Genomic DNA, 27,598 nt, shown 5'->3' with positions numbered 1-27,598 from the left:
TGGGGCACGATTCTTTCTGCGTTGTCTTTTCTCCTGGGGGCTAGTTCTTTGTAAACTCTCAAAGGAGTCAACAGCATTATGTATGGTGTGCCTCCAAGTCTCCCAATTTGAGGCCAAGGCAGACCACTGATGATAGTTGATTTGGCCAAGGCTAAGGGTCTTCTTCCTACAGACTGAAGAAACACAGACTGACTAAAAAAAGTCACCTTCTTCACGGAAACATTAACAAATGAGCCAAACCTTGCTTCCTCTGGTGTGCTTAGAAGATGTGGTTTCCATAAATAGACTGCTGTTAGTGCTTTTCAGATCAGACACCAGGTTCAAATCAGCATCATCTAGGGCTTCATACAAAAGCCCACATTTTGGGATCAGGGTCTGCCTCCTCCCTCCAGCCAACCTGGTGCCTGCTATGAATGTCAGAACACTCACTACCCAATACCCTTTGTACTCCATCAGGAATCTACCTCCTTTGAAAACTCCAGCTCTAAAGTTATTTTATATTATGGTCATTCCCAAGTTACCTGAACCTGCTTCCCAGTCAGCACTGGGCCTCTCAAATACAGAACCTCAGTCAGCAGCAGGAGTTCAGCATGTTCGCACACAAAACCTACCCCTTTTCTTCCCCTACTGCTCCTGAAGTCAGTCTTTATTCATGTATTATGGCAATGCAGTATAAGAAGGTGAGGCAGAACTCCTGCAGGCATGTGGTCTTGATCTGTTGAGTCACGGTGGCAGGTGGCTCCGGCTGGCCCTGCCTGTTTGGGCAGAGAAGAGCAGCGCAGGGGAAGTCACGCAGAGAGCCACTCAAGGGAGTGAGACTGGCAACAGGAGCTGATGTTGTCAGCTTGTCAATAAAACACAGCTTCAGAGCAGGCTGAGCTCTCTTACTCATGCTCTGGTGTGCAGAGCATGACTCAACGCATTCAGCACAGGAGGCAAGCCACATGGAAAGTCTTTCATCTGCAGCATTTCAGCCGGGCCGTTCCTGTTACCACCTCTTCCTCTCCCCGGTGTGTGTATGCAGGTGATTAGGTAGGACTGACGTGCAGTGCTGCTGTGGAATGGCTTAACTGGTAGCAAAAAGCACAAGTCAAGGAGAGAAGTAAAAATTTCCCTTGCAGTTAATCACTGGCCCCACTGTGGAACTCATCAAACTTTGAGGAAGTAATTGAAGCTATTTGCACTTGTGGAAAATGAGAAAGACAAAAGTACAGGAAATTGCTTGTTGTTTTGCTCTCAGTGCCACAGATATGATTACTCTCTTGTTGGATGAGATTCCTTTAGAAGAAAAGGCTTCCAGCTAAAGGATAAAGAGACAGGTCAGATTTTGTTTAGTTGGTTTGCTTGTGTTGAAAAATCCTTTTCATGTTTCCTCTGATCCACGGAGACTATTTCAGGGCATGCAAGGGACAGCCCCTGGAAAATGAGGAGCTGTGTGGCTCGGCTGAACACACAGCTCTGCCAGCTTCACCTGTCTGAGATAAAAAGTGAGGAGGCTTAACCAGATCTTTTAGTGGATCTGAAACATACTACAGAAAGAACATTATTGGTCAGAAATTGTTCTTATATGTAGAAATTTAACTTTGTAATAGAAATGACAGATGTGCACTCCTGCTGAGTGTTTGGAATGTCCAACAGGGACTTCCTTCACGTTTCAGATGTGGCATGGGCAGCAAATACAAGAAATAGACTGTTCTGAGCAATAAGGTCTGACTCTGAATGGACAGGCTGGACCATCCTCCCAGGAACATGAGGCCACAAGGCGGCTCAGGTTCCCTCTGAACACATCCACAGCCCCTATTTCCAGGAATGCCCCTTGGAGATGCTGTAGCAACAGTGTCTCCCAAGACCAAATTCCTTAACAGGCAAGCACAAGACTGGGACTGTGCAAGGAATAAGGGCTTTCTGAGAACTACTTCCATGCATTCCAGGCCAAGAATTTAGCCTGATACCTCTATCTTGATTCCCATATAATTGCTGTGAATTGCCTCTTTCTTGAAGTACAGGTTCATGTAGCAGTACTTAAAACGATGACCTGAAGAAGCTCAGAGTACTTCACAAACTGCCATGTACTTGAGAGGAGTCTTCTGCCAGCCCTTTTGTGGCCTCAGCAGAGTATGACAACATTGAAATGAGTGGTAATACACTAGATCAGACATTCAGGTGACATAAATCAGTGTGGAACCATGGTCCTTAAGCCATTTCTAGTTTAAAACCTACATCAGGAGGATTAGCATGAACAAGGGGAGAGTGCCAAAGTTCTGTTTCTCTTTTTCCTGATTATTTCTTTTGTTATTTTATTGTCATTAGCGCAGACCTACAGCACTCTTTTCTATCACATTACAAGGATAAAAAAACTTCAGTCAATTTATAGTACATGATACATTAATTTGTGACTCTGCATATGATACCAACTGTAATGGTCCCATCCACGATGACAAGTAATCTGGTTAATACTGTTGGATAGTTTTTCTTATCCAAAATGATACATTTAGTTTTTACATCTGCAGAGCAGCAAGCAAAGAACTGGCAAAGAAAATAAAATCACAGAACCACAGAATGGTTTGGGTTGGAAGGGACCTTAGAGCTCATCCAGTTCCAACCCCTGCCACAGGCATGGACACCTTCCCCTAGAGCAGGTTGCTCCAAGCCCCTGTGTGAGGGGCCTTGGACAAGGCCAAGCATGGCCTTGAACACTGCCTTGAACCTGTCCTTGAACACTGCCAGGGATGGGGCAGCCACAGCTTCTCTGGGCAAACTGTGCCAGCGCCTCAGCACCCTCACAAGGAAGGATTTCTTCCTAATGTCTCATCTCAATCTCCTCTCTGTCAGGTTAAAGCCATTCCCCTTTTCCTGTCCCTACAGGCCCTTGTCAAAAGCCCCTCTTCAGATTTATTTTTGGCCCCTTTAGGCACTGGAAGCTGCTCTAAGGTCTCCCTGAAGCCTTCTCTTCTCCAGGCTGAACAAGCCCAGCTCTCTCAGCCTGTCTTCAGAGCAGAGGTGCTCCAGCCCTCAGAGCATACTCATGGCCTTCTCCAGACTCACTCCAACAGCTCCATGTCCCTCTTGTGTTGTTGCCCCTAGAGCTGGATGCAGGACTGCAGGGTGATCTCATGAGAGTGGAGTAGAGGGGCAGGATCACCTCCATGGACCTGGTCATGCTCCTTTTGACACAGGCCAGCATATTATTATTATTAAAAATTAATTGGTTTTGGTTGCATCATTTTAATATTTGAATTGAATATTTGAATAACATTTGATTACTTGAATTACTTCCACTGGAGGTGGGCCTAGACAAGTAGTGTACTCATCTAAATGCTATGGGGATGAGAGCTGTGTAGTAACTGAAATATATAATCAGATACTGAAATGAAACTTTCACAAGTGTCCAAGCCATTTTACATTAAAGTGAATGATCACTTTAATGAATCACCTCAAAGCAGTGATAGAAGCACAGAAGTGATGAGTTGACAGTTGCAGGGCAAGAAAATTAGCCTGATTTTGCTGTGGTTGTTAAGATACGGTACTGATTTTAAATGTATGGGGGAAATCGAATGATGCTGCAATGAGTTCTGTCATTTTCTGACTGGCAGTAGAATGGAGAGTCACGTGGATTTGTCACATGGCACATGAGAAAAGGCAAAGTATGGTGGCAAACATGACAAGAAGGCAGTAAAGTCCTGCTTTCATTTGTACCATGAGGAATTTCATTTGTACCAAGAGGAATTAGAGATGTGTGCTAGTCTACGGGGGTATGATATAATAGGCATCACAGAAACATGGTGGGATGTCTCCTATGACTGGAGTGTTGGAATGGAAGGTTACATACTCTTTAGAAAAGACAGGCCTGGCAGGCGGGGAGGGGAAGTTGCCCTTTATGTTAGGGATAGGCTGGAGTGTATGGAACTCTGTCTGGGGACAGGTGAGCAGATAACAGAGAGCTTGTGGGTTAGGGTTAAAGGGAAAACAGCGACGGGAGACATTACTGTGGGGATATGTTATAGACCACCTGATCAAGAGGAATCTGTGGATGAAGCACTCCATAGACAGATAGGAAAAGCCTCATGCTCACAGGCCCTCGTTCTCATGGGTGACTTCAACCACGCTGACATCTGTTGGAATGACGGTATGGCCCGGCACAAGCAATCCAGGAGGTTCCTCAATTGTGTGGAAGACAACTTCCTTCTGCAATAGAGGAACCGACAAGGAGAGGTGCCATGCTTGACCTTGTGCTCACCAACAGGGAAGGGCTCGTTGGAAATGTGACGCTCCAGGGCAGCCTTGGGTGCAGCGACCACGAGATGGTTGAATTTGAGATCCTTAGGACAGTGAGAAGAGCGTGCAGCAAGCTCACTGCCCTGGACGTCAAAAAAGCGGACTTTGGCCTCTTCAGGAACCTGCTTAGTAAGGTTCCATGGGATATAGCCCTAGAGGGCAGGGGGGCTCAAGACTCTTGGTTGGTCTTCAAGGATCACCTGCTATAAGCTCAGGAGTGTTGCATCCCAACTAGAAGAAAGTGCAGCAGGAGGGCCAGGAGACCTCCTTGGATGGATAAGGAGCTCCTGAGGAAAATTCAAATGAAAAAAGAGCTTTATAGAAAGTGGAAGCAAGGACAGGCAGCCTGGGAAGAATACAGGAATGTTGTCCAGGAAGCTAGAGACCAGGTTAGGAAAGCTAAGGCCCAGTTAGAATTAAACTTGGCTAGGGTTATTAAGGATAACAGGAAGGGATTCTACAGGTACATAGCAAATAAAAAACAGATTAGGGAGAACGTAGGCCTCCTCAGGAAGCTCTCCGGTGAACTAGCTATACAGGATTTGGAGAAGGCTGAGGTTCTGAATGACTTCTTTGCCTCAGTCTTCTGTAGCAAAGGCTCTGATTGCACCACCCAAGTCTTGGAAGGCAGACGCAGGGACTGTAAGAATCAAGACGTCAGGCCCACTGTAGGAGAGGAATTGGTTCAAGACCATCTTAAAAATCTGTCTGTGCACAAGTCCATGGGTCCTGATGAAATCCATCTATGGGTCCTAAAGGAGCTGGCAAATGAAGTTGCTAAGCCGCTGGCCATCATATTTGAGAAATCATGGCAGTCAGGTGAAGTTCCCAACGACTGGAAAAAGGGAAATATAACCCCCATTTTCAAGAAGGGGAAAATGGATAACCCGGGGAATTACAGACCAGTCAGTCTCACCTCTGTGCCTGGCAAAATCTTGGAGCAGATTCTCCTGGAAGGCATGCTAAGGCACATGAAAAACAACAAGGTGCTTGGTGACAGCCAGCATGGCTTCACCAAGGGGAAATCCTGCCTGACCAATTTGGTGGCCTTCTATGATGGGGCTACAGAACTGATGGACAGGGGTAAAGCAGTTGATGTCATCTACCTGGACTTGTGCAAAGCGTTCGACACTGTCCCACACGACATCCTTGTCTCTAAATTGGAGAGACATCAATTTGATGGATGGACCACTCGGTGGATAAAGAACTGGCTGGATGGCCGCACACAAAGAGTTGTGGTCAATGGCTCAATGTCCGGCTGGAGACCAGTTACGAGTGGTGTCCCTCAGGGATCAGTGTTGGGACCGGTCTTGTTCAACATCTTTGTCACTGACACGGACAGTGGGATTGAGTGCACCCTCAGCAAGTTTACCAATGACACCAAGCTGTGTGGTTCGGTTGATACGCTGGAGGGAAGGAATGCCATCCAGAGGGACCTTGACACGCTTGTGAGGTGGGCTGATTCCAACCTCATGAAGTTTAACCATGCCAAGTGCAAGGTCCTACACCTGGGTTGGAGCAATCCCAGGCACAGCTACAGGCTGGGCAGAGAAGAGATTCAGAGCAGCCCTGTGGAGAAGGACTTGGGGTGCTGGTCGATGAGAAAATGAACATGAGCCGGCTTCAGTGTGCACTTGCAGCCCAGAAAGCCAACCGTATCCTGGGCTGCATCAAAAGGAGTGTGACCAGCAGGTCGAAGGAGGTGATCCTGCCCCTTTATTCTGCTCTCGTGAGACCTCACCTGGAGTATTGTGTGCAGTTCTGGTGTCCTCAACATAAAAAGGACATGGAACTGTTGGAACAAGTCCAGAGGAGGGCCACGAGAATGATCAGGGGACTGGAGCACCTCCCATATGAAGATCGGCTGAGAAAGTTGGGGCTGTTCAGCCTGGAGAAGAGAAGGCTGCGTGGAGACCTCATAGCAGCCTTCCAGTATCTGAAGGGGGCCATAGGGATGCTGGGGATGGACTCTTCATTAGGGACTGTAGTGGTAGGACAAGGGGTAATGGGTTAAAACTTAAAGAGGGGAAGTTTAGATTGGATATAAGGAGGAAATTCTTTCCTGTGAGGGTAGTGAGGCACTGGAATAGGTTGTCCAGGGAGGTTGTGAATGCTTCATCCCTGGCAGTGTTCAAGGCTAGGTCGGATGAGGCTTTGGCTAATATGCTTTAGAGCGAGGTGTCCCTGCCCATGGCAGGGGGGTTGGAACTTGATGATCTTAAGGTCGTTTCCAACCCTAACTATTCTATGATTCTATGAAGACACTTGGTAGAAACCACTCTTGCATGTTCACTAGGGCACATGAGATCAGAATTTTACACCTTTTAAGGCATGCCACTGCCTATGATGTTTTAAAGGCATCCATGTGGATATATACACTTTGTTTCCATGATGATATACAGTGAAACAGGATAAATGCTCCATTCCTGGCAGTGTTCCAAGGCTAGGTTGATGGAGACCTAGGTGACATGGTCTAGTGTGAAGTGTCCCTGCCCATGGCAGGGGGGTTGGAACTACATGATCTTAAGGTCCTTTCCAAACCAAACTGCTCTGATTCTATGAAAACAGCACCTCTGAAATCTGTGCCCACTTATATCGAGTGAATCATAGAATAGTTATGATTCTATGATTATAATAAGATAATAATAGTAATTAAGATAAAACTTTTAAGATTATGAAAGAAGGTCCCTCTGGAAGGCATTTTTCCTCCAATTGCTCTGCACAACCTTGCATTCTGCATATTGACCTTTCATATGCTGCCGCTTGGATCACCAGCTCTGGCCATTACATTAGCAACACACAATTACACCCTCAAGGTAGACTGAAGTGCAAGATTCTACCTCTACATAAATACCTTAATGAATGTAAAGATGCTGATGTATGTTTGAAGTATGTTTTCAGCTCACATACTAGAGGAGGAGGATTCTGCAGAGACTTGAAACCATGGGTAGTGATGGGAGCATTTTCCAAATGTTTTTGTTCCACCAGAGTGCCCCCTCTCTGTGTGGTGCTGTTCTCTGCAGCAGTCATGCACTGTGCTTTTTCCTAGAAGCTATTGCCAAAGCTTTACCCAGTTATCACAGGGGGCTGTCACATCTAGTGAGATCAGAATGGGAGCTCAGAGGACATGGCACTTTCAAAAGAAGTGTTCTTGGTGACTTATTTGATCCATTTTGCCTTTGGTACGAACCACCATCACGATATGCTGTAGTCTGGTGATAGCTGGTTGCTGGTTTGGATGTGTGGTGCCACCATTAAAGTACTTAATTCTACGTACATTTTCTGTGAACAAGCAACATCAGAACTGAGGCAACTCTGGCCTCCCTCCCAGCCAAAGCACAAACTGACAATGAAAGATGTCAAACCTGGCATATGAATGAATGTTCCCCTTGGCTGTGTGAGTAATGAACACACAGCTATATGGGCATGATCTGGTGTTTTCTTTATAGTCTTGCACATGTGATAAGTTGAGCAATATATGAAGTGGTGGTTTTCAATCAATTGAGGGTGTTGTCTGACCAGTTATCATGAATAAAATCTGCTCACAGCTTCCAGATCACTGAGAATGAACTGCCTTTCTCCTTTCTCAGAGGACTTCTGCTGTGAGAGAAGGGAACTAGAGAAAAGGAACATGGTGCGGCTATCCTGTAACATCTGTGTAGAAAGAAGTATCAGTCTCCCATAGTGTCTCTCAAGATCCCTGCTGAGCACGTGATATGAACTGTGACACTTGGCTTAGAGCCGAGATTCACCAGAGTCTCTAATATCATCAATTCATGCCTCTAACTCATCAAAATAACCATCAGATATTATTATACGTAAAGGCATGCGATATTGCTCTTCTCATATTCTTTAGTACACTGATTTTGCAAATGGGGCCTCCTCCGACTTGCAGAAGACTTGCTTTAGCTTTGTGATTCTAAAACCTCTGTTATAAAAATCTGTGGCACAAGTGGTCAGTCCAGTTGCCTGTTTAATTAACGAGTTCAAAACAGGTGAGGAAAAGAAACCACTTCTGAAAGATTCCAGAAGGAAAAGTGAAGCAGCAGTGAAGCTGCTCCCTCCAGCATAGCCTCCTCTAGGTTATGCCAACGTTTGATGTTATGATTTCAGTAAAATCCAAAGTGAAGAGATGGAATGAGTAAATGTGTGGAAAAAAACAAAAGAGAATTTAGTCTCCCTTTTCACTCATTACAGCAAGGCTTATTCAAACCTTGTCCCTTGCATAATAGAGGTTCTTTTCGAAGATCTTCCTGAGGAAGTCAATGACTACCTTGCTGGATCAGCCCCTGACCCCACTGGCAAACACATGCAGCCTCCCAGCCCAGGCAGGTGTCCCTCAGAGACTGTGCTGCCTGATAAGAGACTTTCAAGAGAGAGGGAACTTCAAACATGCAAGACATTTTTGCTGGGCTTGAAAGAATTAACTGAAATAAGAACTAGGCATGCTCACAATGTGGTTCTCTCAGGATAAACATGACCTGGAAGCACTCAAGGCCTTAGGAAGTGGGAGAATGTGGCATTTCTTTGTATATAATGTGCAGAAAGAGAGCTGTCTCACAGGTACTTGGAAGTGTAGGTCAATATCCATCACCCAAGGATTTAAGTCCAATTCATTCACCTGCTTTTTCCCAATGCATGAGACAAACTTGCTTGCTTTACAAGAAACTGGGCAACAAAACAAGATGCAGCTGAGGGTTTCTAAGTATTTTTATCCCACTGCTACCAGACCCTTTTCCATCTCCTTTGCCTGCAGGGTTTCAATGCCACACAGGTAGCAACACTGCTGCTGGTACAGGATCTCCACAGCTCCCCTCCCTCCAGCCTGTGGTGTACTGCTCTAGCTTCATCCTTGCAGCAAACCTTAACGTCCAAGCCAACAACAAAGCTAGGAAGAAGAGCTGATTTGCAGAGAAATGTCAAGACATAACCTAGGCTATTAGTGAAGTCTGGAGGCATCTGGGACAATCATTTGTAACTGGCAAAAAGGAAAAAATAAATATCAAAGAATGAGGGAATATTGCTACTTTTGATTTTCTTATTTACTAACATAAATCCTTTTATTTCTTATCCCACAGGATCTTTCAAGGCCAAATTCAGTCACACTTCTGAAGCTCAAAACTAAAGCCTCTTGCTCAGATTTCACACTGCACCAATTCAGCCAGATACAGATTTTCCTGCTTTACCCATGCTGTTGCAGAACAGAGAACAAACTGTTTGCACAGTTCACCCATTAGAACATGCTTCCACTTTTAGCCTGCTCAAGAAGCAGGTGCTGCTGGAAAGCAGTGTTCACAACCAGCACACGTTCCCAAGGATAGCATAAAAATATAAAAAAAAAAAAATATTTATGCAAAAGTTGAGGAATGGGCTGTGAGCTCTCAATATATAATTTGGTTTCCGTGGGATAAGCAATTTTTCATATGCTTTGGCAAATTTTAGCCTAATTAAAAGAACAAGTGAGTAACTCCTGATAGTACATGTGGATATATTAGAGCAATAACCTAGTCATCCATTCCAAACATATGTAGAAATTTATGAGGACTTTGATGAGGTGCAGGTGGGCCCCTTACAGCAAAGATCATAATGATTCTGGAGGACTCAGGATTAGAAACTTACACATTCCATGAAAATTTGCAACTCGGGACCAGTTTTGTTCAGTTGCATGAAGAAGCATGCAGAGCAGCATCACACATGCATGGTGGTCACATGGAGCTGTTGGAGCAAGTCCAGAGGAGGCCACAAGTATGATAAGGGAACTGGAGCACCTCCCATATGAAGACACATTGAGAAAGTTGGGGCTGTTCAGCCTGAAAAAGAGAAGGCTGCGTGGAGACCTCATAGCAGCCTTCAAGGATCTGAAGGGGGCCTATAAGGATGCTGGGGATGGACTCTTCATTAGGGACTGTAAGTGACAGGACAAGGGGGAACGGGTTTAAACTGAAACGGGAAGTTCAGGTGGCACATAGTGAAGAATTTCTTTACTGTGAGAGTGGTGAGGCAGTGTTCAAGGCCAGGCTGGACAGAGCCTTGGGTGACATGGTCTAGTGTCAGGCATCCCTGTCCATAGCAGGGGGTTGGAACTTGATCTGAAAGTCCTTTCCAACCCAAACCATTCTATGATTCTATGGTTAATCCGCTGTGCTCTGCTGACATGTTTTTCCTTCACCTCCTGCAAACTGACCTCTCTTTATCTGGCTCCACTCCTCAGGCTTCAGCATCATCTACTGAAAAGGGGCTGGGAATGTCAGTAGCATTATCTTAATGTGAAGACTCCCTTTAATACTAGCAAAAGCTGTGAGCCGTGATCTGCTCGTTGATGCAGCAGTTTCTGAGATTCTGGTCTCACACCAGCCTTGACTTCCAAGTACTCTCTGTGTCTATGTGGAGAATCATGGTTCTTTGAAGAACACCTTTGTTGGGGATCTTGGGGATTTTGGTTGGATTCCTATTCAAATCTATCTGTGAACTATCCTGCAGTTCTGGTATAAAAAATACTCCCTCTTCACCCTGAATCTCAGCTAAGCACATTGTCTAGTGGAAGCCTGCTCACTTCACTTCCATGGGTGCCCACCTTCTGTTACCCTTTAATACACAAGGTCTGGCTGTTTCCCTCTGATGATACAAAAGAGGATGCAGGGCTGTTAAACAAAAGAACAAAATGAACTGAAAAGCCCATTCTTCTCTACCTACGAGTTTGCACCTTTCTGACTCACATTCTGTCTTCTCCCTTGCCACCCCCCCCCCCCCCAACTACCCTTAAGTGCGCTTTAACTGCTGGAAGAGGAAAAATCCATGTTGGATCCCACAAGCTGGGCACTGTCTGACATCTTCACATCAGGAAACTGTCAGTGACTGCTATTGCTTGCTGATGTTTGATCCCAGACCTCCCACACATGGCATGATACAGGCAAGGAGGCTCAGTGCCTTGGAGGCCAAAATGGTAAGAAATACAAATTCCTGATGAGAACACAGGAGATGTGAGTCAGACATGAGCAAGACCCAAATTACTGTGCACGACACACCATCTGAGCAATAGCTGCTTCACAATGGCCAGAGAGTCACTACAGCTTTTGTATTAAAACAACTAACACCTCCATTTTCCAGGATCCAGAGTAATATTGTGCTATCCAATAATTTGCATTCTGGCCTTGGTAAAAATCACCATTATTTTTGTTGTCTATAGCCTTGAAAACTGGCATACTTCTCAAAAATATTCACTTGTGGTTTCAATTAGTGAAACAATCCTACTTTCTGCTTAACACGTCAAGTTTCACTTTGAAATCTCATAATGATCATCAGTGTATCTTGCTGAATGTGTAGGAAAACTGAGGCAGCACCTCTGCTTTTCACACTCTGAACACACACAACCTCCACTTCAGCCTCTGAAGAATGCTGCTTGTTTGCCTGTACACAGTAGAGACACAGAGGTCTTTGCACAGATTGAATTTAGACATTTACAACACCTGTTCCCTTCTCTAGGGATACTCATAGGTGGCTTTACCTGTGGCAGCAGGATGGACAAGTCCCTTGTTTATACTACATTGAATGAGTTGCCTTTACTCTTTCAGTAACTCCATTTGAGACATGACTAGACTTCATAATATGTCAAAAAGAAACTATGGAATGAAATCACCACAGTACCATATGACACACTTTGCCTAGGCACAGCTAGAGTAAGTTAAATTCACTATTGCAGCTGCCAGAGTGAATTTGTTTGCTTTTATTGGATATGACTCAGCTTTAATATTTTCCTAAGACAGTTCTTGCTAATTCTGTGGACAAAGAAGTAATATTAGTAACACAGAAGAGTTGGTCGGTTCCTTCCAACCAGCCTAATAATCCTATTGTAGGTATAAAAGGAGGCAAAACAGGAGTCAGACCATCTAAATTTTCTTCTTTAGAATGGAATACCCCTAATCTTTCTGCCCTGGACAGATTTTCTCATTAGTGAGAGAAAGCACTGTTCAGGGAGTAGTGTACAAAAGCTGAAAGTACTGAGTTCCTATCCTAGACTGGAATATTCCCTGTGGTGAAATTCAGTAGCTCCTCCTGCAGCTTCAGTTTGTTGGATCACGAAATATGGATAACTGTTTCCCTACAACACATATGCAGAAAGGCCTTACCAAACTTTCAGTAAAGTAACTGGCGGCTCTATGTTGAGAATATGAATGCAAAATTAGATGCTGCTAATTTATACATGTTCCTGCTAATCAGAGGTGGAATTATCACCAATCCCAAAATAATCAGTCTTGCACTAGTGGAAGAAGATTCCTGAAGCTTCTGGATTGAAATGGGAAAGAAAGAAAGAGGAAAGGAGAAGAAAGGATGGATCTGCCCCTAGACGTCACTTGTACAGATGACCTTAATTCTCACATCTGCTAACCTCATATTCATGTGACATTGCACATCAGCAATGTGAGTGTCTTCTTGTGAATAGGAGTCTTATTTATTGCTGCTGGTTTTCTTTTCCTTTAAGAAACAAAGCTCTGTTACTGCTGCTGGTATTATTGGTCTGCTCTCTCCATTTTGTTACAGCTTTGAACTAAATCCAATCACCACTTCTTCCTTGTGAAGTGATACACAGCACTGTGCTTTGATTCACAGGACTGCAAAGCATCATTTGGTCCTTTTTAGCTACAGCCATACAAAACAACAGGAGCTGCCTTTGCCACAACTAGTGGGTTCTGTAGATGTCTCAAAACAAGCCATTAATGAAATATCTGTGACATTATACATTTGTGATACCATTTCAAGCATGAGTGTTTCCATTTCTGTATGCTAACCCCTATTCCCACCTCCCACAACTTCACATCAGTCCCTGACACTACCACTCCCATCCTGAGGGGCTGTGTGTGAGCTGGGTATGTCTATTAGGCAGAGTTAATTCCTTTCAAGATCCTTGTGTGCATGGCTGTGACTGACAGAGACGAGTGCTGTTTCCAAGTGTCAGTGGAGCATGACCTCGAGTTAATACACAGAATGATGAAAGAGAAAGATTCATTCAGCATGTGAACGTTATGCTGAGATTAGCCAGAAGTACTGAGCACATACAAATTGCTGTTTTGTCAGCACAGCGCTTGGCGGAGTTTTTAAATATTCCAGCTATTCTAAGCCATCATCCTCAAGGCTTGGGCAACTAAAAAAAGAGGAGAATCAAAATAGCATTTCCAATCCAAATGCCATTGTTTTAGATAAGAGTTTTGGACCTGGATGCTTCAAGCAATACATGACCTCCTGACAGCTGCAGCCCTTCGTTTGATGTGAAAGGACTTGCAGTTAACATGCACAGAACTGTTTGTAAACCTCAGAGAAGGGACCACAAAGGTATGTAGCCTTTGAGTTGGAGATGTCAGTTTAACTCCAGCCTAGCCAGAAGCAATTGGAAGTTACAAGGACCTCCACAGTCTGTCTGTCTGCTTCAGCTAATTGCTCTCATTTCAGTTGCCTCTGGACATAAGCTTGTGTTCCAGATGCCATCTCTACATCTGGTGCTAGCAGAGCAGCCAGGGGCCACACAGGCCATGGTAGGTGACCTCTCACGCAAGCAGTTCTGTCTGGAGCTAAGTCTCTGTCTGTCTGGAGGCACTGCCTGCATTAGAGTTCAGGAGTAAATCTTACCTGTAGTTGGCTAAAACTTTAGAAGGCTGGGGAAAATCCCAGGAGAATAACACTGATACATTTTGTGATTTCTCCCCAGCTATATAGTTGGTCCTTTTTTAGAATTTAAAAAACAACAGAATTATTAGAGGGATTGGAAGAAATACCATTCCACTCCTTCCTCTGACTCTCACTAGTTCTAGCAGTAACTATCACCAGAGGCAGGATTGCAGAGAAAATATCGAATATCTTTCTGTCTGTGCTTCCTATTGTTGACTTTGGCAACTACATCCATTTTGGGTCAGATTCTATCATACACTGCTGCTTTGAAAGCAGCAGACATTTGGGGCAGACAATAAATGCAGAATTTAGAGTATAATAACTTCAGTAATTTCAGTGCAAAGCATCCTCTGTTCACCTCTCCTCATTCACTGCCTATCTCCTTCATGCATGGTTCTTTTGCCTTTGTACCTGATCCTGTGCTCAAAAACCTCTACATCATCTGTTCCTCTTGCAGTCATAACTGAATAAGCTGCTTCTATTTCCACTGTCACCTATCAGTTAATCTGAATCCTTTAAAATAGCAAGATCCAAAGTTTTCCTGTCTTAAAGCTGATCAAACCCTAAGACAATGCTTGCTACCTTTTTCTCTTGCCTCTCTTCTACCTTCCCTTTCTGCAGCTGCCTCAGGGAAAAAGACATACAAAAATCTGCTTCAGAGCACAGTAAACACTTCCTTTTGTGGAGGCAGCAATATCTATCCTGAGGCTGCTGCAGCCCATTAAACCTAACACACAGATTTCAGGGCTTCTTTCTGTTAATAAACTTTGCTTTTTTGTTTCTAGCCAGCAGCAGTAGCTCTTAAGAAAAAGACAGATTTTGCTGAAGCCTATTGCTTATTTAAGAGTCATTTCACAAGCAGATACAGTTTAGACTACCAAATTATTGGCAACACTTCCGTACAACATCTGTTTCTCCCTCAGCAGCCCCATCATGTGCTGACCCAGCCCAGAGCTGTTTAGTCTAAAAGACATTGACTGCAGCTCAAGCTGATAGAAAAGAGTACTGCAGCTGATATTGGCCAGTCTGTCATTCCCTATTTGCTTTTCCTCTCTTTGTTCAAGTGGTCTGCCCTCTCACATGTTTTTTCTCTGTTTTTTTATGTGGGTCACTTACCCTGCTAAGCAGTAACCAAGGAAAGGACATCTGTATTAACAGTTATGCAGAGTTATATACTACATATTTACATATTACTACTTGGCAAGCACTTGTTCTGATGATGTGCTTTCATTTACTTGATGTTGTGAGCAAAAGCCCGTGTCATTTGTTTGCAAGCACATACATACACAGAAGGCTCGTGATTGCTGCTGAAGGGGTGGGTTGGTTGAACTGCCAGTGACCAGTGGAGTTAAGTCGGCAGTACAAAACTATAATTAAAAGACAGAAAGACAGGCAGCATTTCCTAGGGAGCTCTGCATCTTGCAGGGGAGCCTCTTAACAGCCTTGCCAATGCTGGAAGTGCTGTGCAGGCCGTTGCTACTAAACGGTGCAAATGGGAGAACAGCAGCAATCTTTCCATCTTTCCACAGTGTCAAGACGAAAATACATAGAGCCTGAGCTAGAGACCTGGTAAACTAGACTTGCTCTGCCACCTCCTGGTTAATTCCGAGCAGATACCAACTGGATTTGACATGTTAAACAGCCTACTTTGTATCTTACTTTCTTTCGAGTCATGGGGCTGATCACTGAGATGACCAAGCTTTAACCTAGCCCTGGAAAGAATATGCACAATGAATGAAGACACAGACAACACCTCTTGGACCTTACATAGGAGAGAAAAGCTTCACTGTGACCTTACACTGCACTCTAAACACATTCCAAAATACAGTGAAAACATCATTTGAATTCTTTCTATGCCTGCTTACCATACAAATGTTTTCCATTAGAGGAGTTCTCACCTTAGAGGGGAGGGAGATCACTGCCTCTAGTAGTATCCCTGATGCTGTAGTTGTCAAGACTTTGTCCTCCCAGCTGTTCAGGAATTCCCTGCTTTACTGCTCTGTGGAAAGGAAGTTCTGTAAGCATACAAAAAAGGACTATATACTGGTTTGCTTTGTAACATGGGACTATAATATAGAAAAAAGCCTCTAACTTAATATTCTTCCTCCTTTCCTAGCTTGCAATGTCTAGCAATATTTCCTGCTAATGCTAGTGCAGGGATGGAGATACTGACTTCCATCTCTGTACAGAATTCTGACTTTAGTGCTCCATAAACTACTCCAAGAGAATAATAATAATATGATGTCATGATTTATAAGCACAATATAGTTTTTTACATTTTAATACAGTTTCAGGTAATATTTGCTTTCACAATTTCCTTCTACTTGAACTTCTCAATAAAAAGTCATAGAAAATCTCAAGGAGATTGTAAGCCTAAGGACATATAACCTTTGGCAATACAAGTTCACAGGTGAAGAGGGAATGTGGGTTTTGAGCTCTTGTTGCTCCAAGTCTGCCCTTCAGTCATCAGTTTACAGCCTCCCCCCCCCCTTTATTCCATATTAATTAAGGACTCTGATAGCCCACGGGGTGGCATTACCCTTTAGAAGGACTTTTCACAACATGCAAACCTAGACCAAAGCAGCAGTGGCTGCATTTGAAACACACATTATTTTTGCTCTGCAGCTGAGTAACAGCAAGTTCACCTGGCAGGAGCACATTCTTTCCTAGATTTTACATGTGTCTGAAGAAGTGATGTATTTTTAATGAGATTTATTTTCATAACAGGAATTGCATTGACAATCTGCATTAAAGATAAGCTAAACGAGCTGTTTAAGAGCTGAACTAGCTTTCTCACATTTGTTTCCTTTAATTAACCCATATAGTATGTTAATTTTAGATGAAGCCCTGCCTTATACCATCTAAGGGATCAAAGTCAGCCTTCCGTAGACTCTGTGATCACCTCATTTTTCTCCTGTCTGTTAACCCTTTGAAGACATAGCTCAGAGAGAAAAATTAAGGGGGCATTTCGCTTTAATGTTCTACCACATAAATACAGTAGCTTTTTGTTTCTATTTTGTCTCAAGTGAAATGGCAAATGTTAAAATTTTCAGATGGACAGAAATTTGTATGTCCAGACAAATTTACTTTAGGTACCCAGTAATTTATTAGAATTATCAAGCCACTTGCCATGTTAATAGAAAATAAATGATATTATACAAAACCCTAGTGACCTCCAAATGGAACTGAAACCTTTTAGGTCCCTAGTACAGATCTCTACCACATGTGCTAATGAGTAATTGGTAGCACTAGACATCTGTTATCATCCATAGGGATCAGTTGCATGAAAGTGAAATTCAATCAACAATCTTGAGGTTTGTAGGATACAACTTCATCACCAGATAATACAGGTATCTGCCAGCAAACAAACGTGGAGACTATAGAAAGACTTGGATTTTTTCAATGCTGGCTGAGACACTACAGACATAGGTCTGTATAAACACTGGTTCTGCCTTCTCACTGCTTATTCTCCTTCCTCACAGCTCCTTATTTCCTGTAATACTAAGTCCTAGCGCAGTGTCCTGCCCTTTTTACCTGGTTTACCTTCCTGCTCCACACCCCTCACCCTGCAGTGCTCTGCTCACCACAGGAGAAGCTGCCAGCTATGGGTTGCAGCATGGAGCTGCTCACAGGCAGATGAGCTGGCAGGGAGAAGCTGGAGGATGCCCACTGCAGATGTCTCCAGCCAGGAATTTAGCTGCCAAATTCTAACAAGCTTCTGCTGAGGGTGTCCAAATAAAAATTAGTCAGAGTTTATGATTTGGCCGAAACGGGTCTTCCTGGAGACAGTGAAACAGTCTTACTTGATACTAAAAATGCCTTTTTCTATAAATCCTGGAAGAAGTAAGAGTTCCAAGTCAGAGTATTGTAAGGTTTTTGACCAGTTCAACATATTTGCCATACCCTCATTTTATGTATGGTTGTGTGTGTATGGTTGAACAGTTTTAGCTAAAATTTTCCAAAGTCCAGCTGACATGAGCTATGGAGAAAGGGTGTCTAGAAAGTGTTATAGAACATTTCAGATACCTCTGCAAGATCTGCCTTCTATCACAGTACCATAGAGCCTAATCACATCTCATCGCAGCAATGGAAACGTTCTCCTTACCCTCAGTCCCAGACCATGAAGCACAGGAGAGTCATCTCAAACCTCTTTATCAACTCCAACAGTCACACCAGAAAACAATTAAGGAACAAAGCATAATATACACCTTACCCAAAGGATGTAAAGTCTAGGCCTGGACACAGACTTGGAACAGGGAGTCCCTCTGCTGTTAAAGTGCACACACAGCCTGGCACATGTGTGGTCTGGGTCAGCTAACCCTCTTCCAGACAATGCCTGTGCATGGTTTGGGAGCTGACAAAGGCTACAGATGATTCCTAATTGGCAGTCTGGGTGCAGATACCTTGTTTTGGAGACTGCGTGAGTTTAACTCCTTGCCAGGAGTTTACTAGTTTGTTTACTACCTTGCTTGTTTACTAGTAGTTTGCTTCTTACCTTGCCAGTGTGTTTACTAGCAGAGAGATGTTCATACAAGCTCATAACTCCAAAAAACAACTGTGAATAGCCAGGGAGATGGTGTGACTGTAGCTTACTCCCCACTTACTTCCCCCTCCATTTATCATCAAAGAAATAGGCCAGTGGTACTCAGGTTGTTAAACTTGCCAAGTAAGGCAGTTAAACCACCTATCTGGGACAAGAATTTCTAAAATTACAGCAAAAGAATCAGGAGGAAGGTCATTCTTATACCCATAGCAACAGACTAAAAAGATAGCATATCAAGCACATTTTGGCAGGAGATGAAGCCATGGATCATTACTTGGATGATTCAATAAATGTCATTAACTCTGTATTTTTTCTCACTTTAGGACCTCTTAGCAAAATGCTAAGAACTATTTATGAGGAAAAGGTTACAGAAGCTGACAGACAGGAGCAGATAAGGTCACAAGAGCTTGAACTTGAGGAGCATTATCTGCCAAATTAAAGAAGAAAAAAAAAAGAGCTTTTGGAGCTAGCAAGGAAAGATCAAAAAGAACTAACATGGAAAAGTAACAACTACAAAGGTAAGAATGACAGAAGATGGTTTAAATTGTGTGCAAGAGACCAAGCATCGTAATAGGAGCAACAGTTAGAAACAGGAACATTCTACAATGATCCAAAACACAGGGAAAGTGCACACAGAACATCAAGGAACCTTTACAAATACATAGAGAATCATATATATAGGAGAGAAGTGAAGAAAACACTTAAAACAGTGTCATGAAGAAATTAATTAAGATCAGTGAGTTCCAGACCAGAGGGAAACTTTAAAGCTAGATTTTGAAAAGCAAATACGATTTAGTCCATCATCCTTCCTCTGAATCCAGTGACACAAGTGGTGCTGAGGCCTTGTGAACCTGTAAAGAGGAAGATAAACAAACCTATCCCTGATGATATTTTAAAGCAGATGACTAAGGAGGAAGGAAAAAGCCTATCACTTCTCTGGCACCATCAGTCACAAACTAGCCAGGCCTACCTCAAGGCTGCAAAACTTGGGGAATCTGACAAGCACAGAAAAATAGACCAAATAGTTCTTTTGACAAATACTGCGGTCCTTTGCAAGTAGGGGAGTTTTGAGGCCTACTGCAGAAGGAATAGTATTAGCAAAATTGGATGAGTGGGAAGAAAAGTGTTCAACAAAGAAATATGCTGTTCTGAGAATAGAAGGAAAACCATATTCAGGTGTTTAGGTCATTCAGTTAAGTCAGCTGTGTGCATTAACCTTGCAGGGAGGTGATGTGAGCCTGCAGCCACCTCCAAGAACTGATACTGTGCTGAAATGCAAATCTTGAAGAGCAATTATGCAAAAGCTCTTACTAGACAAGTTTTGGGGGGGGACACCTTAAAAATAAATTGTAAAGAACAGAGTGGCCAGAAATGAGGCAGCACTGTGTGGAATATCAATTGCTATGCCAGGGGAAGAAACGAAAGGAATGTGCTATGACCCTGCTGTGAAACACTTGAGTTACCCAAAGCATGAAGTGAGAGTAGAGAGCACTGTAAACCACCCGCATATGCATCCAGCCCTTTGTACAGCAAAAGAGAAAACCTGGGCAATACAGATGCATGCTCCAGGCCTGGGAGAACACCCTTGCCTGCAAGACAGAGCAGGGTTACTTCCAGAGCATGTCTTGGAGTTTCAATCTCACAGCTACACAGCTTACTATTAAAACCAAATGGGGCATCCTGCCTCCCTGATTTGGCTTAGGAATAAAGAGAAATCTCTCTCTTCAGACCTCTTTAGTAAATCCGGATTAGATGAAGTGAACTCCTAGGTACAGGCAGAGGGCTTTTGTGGAGTTCTGCACATACAGAAAACTGAGACCCAAACCCTCTCGTAACATGCAGGCAGTGACTGATCAGCTTCCTGACACTTTTTTCCTCAGGATAAAATAAGCATGCTTGTTTGTTAAGTCCTACAGCAGTGTGACTTCTTGTAATGACCAAACAACCTCAGATTCCTTTCTACACCTTGATCTACCCAAAGGAGAATTACAACCTTTACAATTGCCTCATTTCCACAATTTACATGGACCAATTTTTGGAGTAGATAAGTGCACTCAAAAGATGCTGCAATGTAAGCCATTTGGCCATTATCCCTGACAGAAGACAGAAATAGAGATCAGTGAGCCCCTTCCTTTCACCTATGCTCAATATTCCCCATGTTCAAGCTCAAGGAGTGGTGGTCTGATGAGCTCCCAGCACCAATATTAACAGCAGCCAGGACAACAATATCAGCTCAGCTGCTTTCTGGCCTAAAGAATTAATAAATCAAGAGAAAAGAGCAACAGCCTTGTCTCTGACCAATTGCTGCTGGTTTAGAAGATGGTCCCTTTAGACAGGGTGACATGACAATTCTGACAGGCTGCCTGTGATCCCAGCCTATGCTCTATGTGTTTCAAAAGCATCATTCAAACTTGTTTTCAGAGTTTCAGCCATGCAGCCTCTCTGCAGTAATGCACTAGTAAGGGGAGAGTGTAATCACACACTGAGTACACAAACAGGGACAAGCAAACATGGTAACTGCATGTTCTGTTGATCTCTGAGAGTAAAGGACCTGCCTAATCTCTAGCACCTCTGTATTGCATTTGGGAAGCAGAGGAAACAGTGCTCACATTCCTTAGAAGAACACTTCGACTGTAATGGAGTTAAGAGAGGACCAAAAGGAGACACTGCTGCTATAGCTAAATAGATGCAAACTTCCCAGTGCCGGACTGATGCAATGTAAATATACAGTTGTAAACTCTGTATCCTCATGAACTAGCACATACAAGATTAGAGGCACCACCTTAACTCTGTTCCCTTGTGTGTACCACAACACATCTCTGATGACACAATTATATATGACTTCTAAAATAATGTAATATTAGGCAGTTTTGTTCTACAGCCTTATTTATTACTTCTGAGTCTGTTGTCTCTATTTAATCTTTTCCTGCCTGGAAGAACATCACTCCATCAGTGAATCATCATCTCCAGAGAGGAAATGAAATGGAGCCACGTTCATAATATACAGCAAATCGCTGTCTTAACACTCAGTTAATGTTCCACAGTGGATTAAGAATTATTGTCCTAGTATTTCAGCTTAGTCCAGATTTAGTGCCCCAGTGGAAGAATTAAGGAGTAGATGAAACAGTGCATGTAAAGCTAGTTTCCAGAGCAATAGAGGCGCATGTTGTTACCACAGTCACAAAAGCAGGTACGTAAAAATCAAGGAATCACAAAGTGGTTCCCTTTTCATAAAAGCCTGAAAAGAGAAAAATGCATTTGGATACCACAAGAGATTTCAGTGGTATTGCTGGAAAGCAAACAAAGATAAGCTGGTTAAACAAAAGGATTTTAATGAGTGCAACTGCAGACAGAAATATGACTTGTGCCTCCATGGTTCATGTGTTATGTATCATCCAGTTAGATACTGCCTGGACTGGCTACAGAAAAGACTTTACAGCAGTCAACACACGTCCTAAACCTTTATTCACAAAAGGTTCCCCTGAGAGATGAGGTCGTCAGTGAGGGTCTAAATCTGAAAGGGATTTTCTCTCAAATTCCTCTACCCAAGGAATATTCCTGCCACTGCTCTGCCTTTCTCTTCTTTGCTTCTAATATGCTCTTACACGTTTGTGATGACTAACGGTTGTTGAACTGTGTTTTCTGACAGGATCTGAACTATAAAATCCAGGAAGAAATGCCCCCTCAGAGCTTCATATGATACTCACTCTTCCTGAAGCTTCAAATATCAGCTGTGCAACTGTGAGCTCACACATCTGACTCACCACTTCTAATCTATTTCCCTCACCTCAGCTTTGCTTTGGCAACATTGCCACCCCCACGTCTCTTGCTCACTGAACACCAAGCAAATTAAATCCCCATCTTTCTCTTTGGCTGCCTCTTCTTGTTCTCTTTTTTTTTTATAACTAAGATGCTGTCATGTCCCTTTTCCTTCAGGTAAGTAGCCAGACAGATCCGGTTGCTCTCCATACTCTTTTGCACATTAGCCTATACCTAAACCCCAGTGATTCTTCTTCTGCAATGTTTCTAAGAGCCAGAATAGGTCATGCTCTTCCCCACTTTTACCTTATCTTCTGACATTATCCCCCATATTGTGGCTTCTCTGATACTACACCCAGTGCACAGCACAGCTTCTAGATAACCTTATGCTGTGCATAATTACAGTACATTAATACTTACTTTTCCCTCCTTGTCCTGATTTTCCCACTACAGCATTGTTTTTTACACATCTCTGCTTTCCACAGCGCCATTATCAACCTGCTTATCCTTTTCTGACATTTACTTTGCTGTTCTCCCCTCCACTCTGACAACAGTGCTGACTCTGAGCACCAACTATGACTTAGAATCATAGAATCATAGAATAGTTAGGGTTGGAAAGGACCTTAAGATCATCGAGTTCCAACCCCCCTGCCATGGGCAGGGACACCTCACACTAAACCATATCACCCAAGGCCTCATCCAACCTGGTCTTGAACACTGCCAGGGATGGAGCATTCACAACCTCATGGGCAACCCATTCCTGTGCCTCACCGCCCTAACAGGAAAGAATTTCCTCCTTATATCCAGTCTAAACTTCACCTGTTTTAAGTTTGAACCCATTACCCCTTGTCCTACCACTACAGTCCCTAATGAAGAGTCCATCCCCGGCATCCCTATAGGCCCCCTTAAGATACTGGAAGGCTGTTATGAGGTCTCCACGCAGCCTTCTCTTCTCCAGGCTGAACAGTCCCAACTTTCTCAACCTATCTTCATACAGGAGGTGCTCCAGTCCCCTGATCGTCCTCGTGGCCCTCCTCTGGACTTGTTCCAACAGTTCCATGTCCTTTTTATGTTGAGGACACCAGAACTGCACACAATACTCCAAGTGAGGTCTCACAAGAGCAGAGTAAAGGGGCAGGATCACCTCCTTCGACCTGCTGGTCACACTCCTTTTGATGCAGCCCAGCATACAGTTGGCTTTCTGGGCTGCAAGGGCACACTGAAGCCGGTTCATGTTCATTTTCTCATCAACCAACACCCCCAAGTCCTTCTCCGCAGGGCTGCTCTGAATCTCTTCTCTGCCCAGCCTGTAGCTGTGCCTGGGATTGCTCCGACCCATGCCTAGGACCTTGCACTTGGCATGGTTAAACTTCATGAGGTTGGCATCAGCCCACCTCACAAGAGTGTCAAGGTCCCTCTGGATGGCATTCCTTCCCTCCAGCGTATCAACCGAACCACACAGCTTGGTGTCATCGGCAAACTTGCTGAGGGTGCACTCAATCTCACTGTCCATGTCACTGACAAAGATGTTGAACAAGACTGGTCCCAACACCAATCCCTGAAGGACACCACTCGTTACTGGTCTCCAGCTGGACATTGAGCCATTGACCACAACTCTTTGTGTGTGGCCATCCAGCCAGTTCTTTATCCACCAAGTGGTCCATCCATCAAATTGATGTCTCTCCAATTTAGAGACAAGGATGTCGTGTGGGACAGTGTCGAACGCTTTATACAAGTCCAGGTAGATGACGTCAACTGCTCTACCGCTGTCCATCAGTTCTGTAGCCCCATCATAGAAGGCCACCAAATTGGTCAGGTAGGATTTCCCCTTAGTGAAGCCATGCTGGCTGTCACCAAGCACCTTGTTGATTTTCATGTGCCTTAGCATGCCTTCCAGGAGAATCTGCTCCAAGATTTTGCCAGGCACGGAGGTGAGACTGACTGGTCTGTAATTCCCCGGGTCATCCATTTTCCCCTTCTTGAAAATGGGGGTTATATTTCCCTTTTTCCAGTCATTGGGAACTTCACCTGACTGCCATGATTTTTCAAATATGATGGCCAGTGGCTTAGCAACTTCATTTGCCAGCTCCTTCAGGACCCGTGGATGGACTTCATCAGCTCCCATGGACTTGTGCGCATTCAGGTTCTTAAGATGGTCTCGAACTGGTTCCTCTCCTACAGTGGGCCTGAGGTCTTGATTCTCACAATCCCTGTGTCTGCCTTCCAAGACTTGGGTGGTGTGGTCAGAGCATTTGCCAGTGAGGACCAAGGCAAAGAAGTCATTCAGAACCTCAGCCTTCTCCAAATCCTGTATAGCTAGTTCTCACAAGAGCTTCCTGAGGAGGCCTGCATTCTCCCTAGTCTGTTTTTTATTTGCTATGTACCTGTAGAATCCCTTCCTGTTATCCTTAATATCCCTAGCCAAGTTTAATTCTAACTGGGCCTTAGCTTTCCTAACCTGGTCCCTAGCTTCCTGGACAACATCCCTGTATTCTTCCCAGGCTGCCTGTCCTTGCTTCCACTTTCTATAAGCCTCTTTTTTCATTTGAATTTTCCTCAGCAGCTCCTTATCCATCCAAGGAGGTCTCCTGGCCCTCCTGCTGCACTTCCTTCTAGTTGGGATGCAACACTCCTGAGCTTGTAGCAGATGATCCTTGAATATCAACCAAGAGTCTTGGCCACCCTGCCCTCTAGGGCTATATCCCATGGAACCTTACTAAGCAGGTTCCTGAAGAGGCCAAATTCTGCTCTCTTGACGTCCAGGGCAGTGAGCTTGCTGCACGCTCTTCTCACTGTCCTAAGGATCTCAAATTCGACCATCTCGTGGTTGCTGCATCCAAGGCTGCCCTGGAGCGTCACATTTCCAACGAGCCCTTCCCTGTTGGTGAGCACAAGGTCAAGCATGGCAGTTCTCCTTGTCGGCTCCTCTATTACTTGCAGAAGGAAGTTGTCTTCCACACAACTGAGGAACCTCCTGGATTGCTTGTGCCGGGCCATACCGTCATTCCAACAGATGTCAGGGTGGTTGAAGTCACCCATGAGAACGAGGGCCTGTGAGCGTGAGGCTTTTCCTATCTGCCTATGGAGTGCTTCACCCGCAGATTCCTCTTGATCAGGTGGTCTATAACATATCCCCACAGTAATGTCTCCCATCACTGTTTTCCCTTTAACCCTAACCCACAAGCTCTCTGTTATCTGCTCACCTGTCCCCAGACAGAGTTCCATACACTCCAGCCTATCCCTAACATAAAGGGCAACTCCCCCTCCGCGCCTGCCAGGCCTGTCTTTTCTGAAGAGTCTGTAACCTTCCATTCCAACACTCCAGTCATAGGAGCCATCCCACCAAGTTTCTGTGATGCCTATAATATCATAACCCCGTAGACGTGCACACATCTCTAATTCCTCTTGTTTGTTCTCCACGCTATGGGCATTTATATAGAGGCATCTGAGCCGAGCTCCAAATGAAGCTGGCTCATTGGCTGGAGCAGCTGGAATATATCTACATTGCTCCAAGCATTTATTGTAGGTGCTGGCAACTGACTGGGTGCGTTGGGATGGAATGATGCCCCCCTCCCCCAACACATCTAGTTTAAAGCCTCCTTGACCAGTCTGGCAAGCCTCCTACCAAAACTGCTTTTATCAGACAAGCTCCAACAGCCCCCACTAGACCTGGCCTATAAACTTGGGTCCCGTGTTCAAGACACCCAAACCCCTGACTGTGACACCACCCTTTTAACCATTTATTAACCTGGCTAATCCTCCTAGGTTTTTTTAGGTCCTCCCTTGTAACCTGGAGAATTGACGAACAGACTATCTGAGCTCCAGAGCCCCTAACTACCTCTCCCAGGGCTCTGTAGTCCTTCTTTATGTTCCCCAGGCTACTACTATCTATATCCCTAGCACCCACATGTATCACCAGAAGTGGGTAATAGTCCGTGGGACTTACTAGAGCAGGCAGCCTCTCTGCAACATCCCTGATCCATGCCTCTGGTAGGCAACACACCTCCCTTGAGACCAGGTCAGGCCGACAGACAAGTGCTTCTGTCCCTTTCAAAGTAGAGTCCCCTACTACTATGACCCGCCACTTTTTCCTGGCAGCACCAGTAGCGATCTTCTTTACTAGTGCATCAGCCAGCTGTTTCTGTTCTTTGTGTCTCTATCCTCTTCCTTTCTCTCATGCTGACATGACATATGTGAGTGGGTTTTCTGACCCAGCAGATCAGTGACTCTCCATTTGCCAGTAGAGCTGTCATTGTCTCAGGAATTATGCAAAATGACAGGTATTACCTCGTCTTCCTTTAAATGCCTCTTCAAAATGCATTTCCCTTTAAGACAGACACGATAAAACCATAACAACCAAAATACACAAGGCTTGCTTAAGGGAACTACCACCATGCACTTCTTTTTGCTGCTAAGAAAAACCCCATTCAGTAACGGAAACGGAGATGATAAATGGTGTTACTGACCATGTCATGATAAGGTTTTAAATTCATTCTGTATTCTTTGTCTCTTCACTGAACTATATGATGTCTACACTGAATTATACACTTGAACACACCAATATGAGCTCCATTACCATCAGCCATTTGCCACAGCCATTCCTGGGAGGAACACATGGGGCTGGTGGTTCTACTGGTGGTTCCAATACATGACACATTTTCCACTGATGCTGTTCAAGCTAAGCATTGGCACAGGCTTACACAATGTGTTGATCTCATCCATTTCTGTAGCTTTGTTGTTTACTGACTGTACTAATCACATTTTCTGTTACCATTTCTTCCATGTCTCTACACTTGTTACTGTAACCTGATACTAGATATCAATCATAAACATTCAAGAACTGTCTCCTCATCTGTCTTAGAGAAAGATGAAGAGAATGCAATTTACTTATTAGGCTAACATGGGGTTTCTTCCCAGAGTCCCAGGAATGCCCAAGGCTCATATCTTTCTGTTCCCACATCAGGCGGCTTTCTTATGAGTCAATTCCTAACACAGCCAAGTGGGTCATCACTTTGAAGCTCATCCCTCATATTGCTGCTCTGTCATGGATCTGACCTTGACTATAAAGAGGGATGATAAATGCCTTTAGAGAAAGTATAAAGAGTTGGATTTGGGGATAACAGGAATAGAGGGGTTGTGCTACTAGCTCAAGTCAATCACGTATCATTCCTGCTCTTAACTTTCCATGCTGGTTCATGCCTCATGCCAGGAGACACTGTTGACAAAGAAAATGGAGGGACATTCTTCCCTAGCAGGGAACTAGATAATACTGCTAATGTAAAAGAATGAACTGGACCCTTATGAGCTCTGTGGCCTGCGTTTTCCACCCTCAGTGATCTGTGATTCATCTAATTAACGTAC

General features: G+C 44.1%; 1 long non-coding RNA gene across 1 annotated transcript; it reads right to left on the bottom strand.

Annotated features, from left to right (window-relative positions):
• Window positions 1-598: 598 nt before the first annotated feature.
• Window positions 599-26,884, bottom strand: LOC133210760 (uncharacterized). The gene is made up of 3 exons (XR_009725002.1): window positions 26,814-26,884; window positions 15,834-15,950; window positions 599-1,471 (listed from the first exon to the last, which is right to left on the bottom strand). It is a non-coding gene; the product is annotated as an uncharacterized LOC133210760 (long non-coding RNA).
• Between the last annotated feature and the right edge of the window lie 714 nt (window positions 26,885-27,598).

The sequence above is a fragment of the Neopsephotus bourkii genome, unplaced genomic scaffold (assembly GCF_033783945.1).
Source record: "Neopsephotus bourkii isolate Nb327-2 ecotype Australia unplaced genomic scaffold, CSIRO-AGI_Nbou_v1 NB_518, whole genome shotgun sequence".
In the NCBI taxonomy this organism is placed as follows: Eukaryota; Metazoa; Chordata; class Aves; order Psittaciformes; family Psittacidae; genus Neopsephotus; species Neopsephotus bourkii.
Note: the sequence above shows the minus strand (reverse complement) of the source record. Positions and strands in the feature narration are given on the sequence as shown.